Genomic DNA, 1,664 nt, shown 5'->3' on the forward strand with positions numbered 1-1,664 from the left:
GACTTTTAATTTTGTAATTGATGGATCATTAATGTGTTGTCTGTGTACTGGGGTTATATGTTTAAATATGACCTGACCAATCAACAATCACTGCCTGTGCCCTTTGTGATGTATTGTTGACAGTGCTTTCCTATTTGTAATTACAAATACAGAAAGGTTTTTATGGATGACAGAGATGTCCCCACATATTACATATTACTGCAGCATCAATGTCACTCGTTGAAGAGGTTTTTCTGTAAATCAAGATGTTGTTCTTCTGTTTAACTGACTCCAGGCTGAACAAGAAGGAGCTGCTGGAGAAGCTGGAGAACAAATACAGGGAGTTGCAGACGGAGGCGGTGGAGGGTCTCACAGGCCTGAGGAGCCGGTACTGTGGGTATCTGCCATTCACTGACTCGGCTGCTCCTCCAGAGAGTCTTCAGTGTGAAGTGGATCTGATCTGGGCTGATCTGACTCAATAGCCTCACACACACCAGTCAGAGCTGTGGTTTGTGTGCTTCCGTGTCTGTACCCCAGCAGTGTGGCAACCCCAGTTCCCCGCCTGCCCTCAGGAGCTCATGAGGACTCTGTGTCTCTCCTAGATGGCGAGCAGCTAACCCTGGATATGAACACCATCTGCCCCTTCCTGAAGATCTCCGAAGACCTGATGTCGGTAGAGAGAGTCAGAAACTCGCAGCCCTACCCCCACCACCTGACAGGTTCGACTTCTGTCTCCAGGTGCTGAGCCGCCAGAGCTTCTCCTCGTGGACCCACTACTGGGAGATGAGGGTGGACGGAGACTGGATAATGGGGATCAGCTACAGGAGCATCGAGAGGAAAGGGATGGACCAGTTTGCGGCGTGTCGTGGGGTCATAGACAGGATTGTGAGACGATACACAATAGTCAACGCACTGCCCCGCTGGTCCCCCTGCAGCGCCGGCTCGTTGTCCTTCCAAGAGGGCGGAAATGCTCTGACACAGCTGCATACCTGCACCACTGCGGCCACCGAGCCGGACCACCTGCGGTTCGGAGCGTTCCTAATTAAGCCAGACGGCCGTGTCACTGCAGTGGAGACGTGAAACCGTATGCGGTCCAGTGTTGGCAGAACAAAACCAATATAAATAAATATTCACAATTATCCTTGGGTGCCAATATGTGTAGCCCAGTGCAATCAGGAGTGACTGTTATGGAAGAATAGCCGTTTTTAATCCACATTAACGTCATGTGACCGATACATATTCACAGACTGCACATACATGTATGTAGTAAAGGTTACTTTAAGGTTAACTTTTAAGGTTAGTCCTTATGGCGCTGATGACTTATCTGTTGTTTGCACTGAAGAGGCGAAGAAACCCAGAGAGATAGGTGTTTTCAACAGAGAGGATTTAATCGCGAGATCGATTTGATATCTGGGAGAGTCTCAAGATTATGAAATTGAAAGTCAGGACTCGTCAATCACAATGTCCTGTAGGTCTAAAACACAAGCTCTCTGTTGAAATGACACATGATGCCAGAAGACTAGCAGCTTCAGAAAGAGACCTGCTTCATAAATACACTCAATCATTAAGCTCTTAGTTACACTGTGTTTATGAGCCATATTCCATGCTTGTCTGTTTAAACATAACGTGTATTAATCCCATGTAACCATGTATTATTGTGCAAACAACTGTGCATATAGAAGCCG

General features: G+C 47.2%; 1 long non-coding RNA gene across 1 annotated transcript in view; it reads left to right on the top strand.

Annotated features, from left to right (window-relative positions):
• The window catches only part of LOC136768255 (uncharacterized), a 2,246-nt gene extending 582 nt beyond the window's left edge, over window positions 1-1,664 (top strand). The window contains exons 2-3 of the long non-coding RNA XR_010821958.1: window positions 275-372; window positions 582-1,664. This is a non-coding gene — a long non-coding RNA (uncharacterized LOC136768255). The remainder of the gene's footprint in view (window positions 1-274; window positions 373-581) is intronic.

Source organism: Amia ocellicauda, chromosome 14 (genome assembly GCF_036373705.1).
Source record: "Amia ocellicauda isolate fAmiCal2 chromosome 14, fAmiCal2.hap1, whole genome shotgun sequence".
In the NCBI taxonomy this organism is placed as follows: Eukaryota; Metazoa; Chordata; class Actinopteri; order Amiiformes; family Amiidae; genus Amia; species Amia ocellicauda.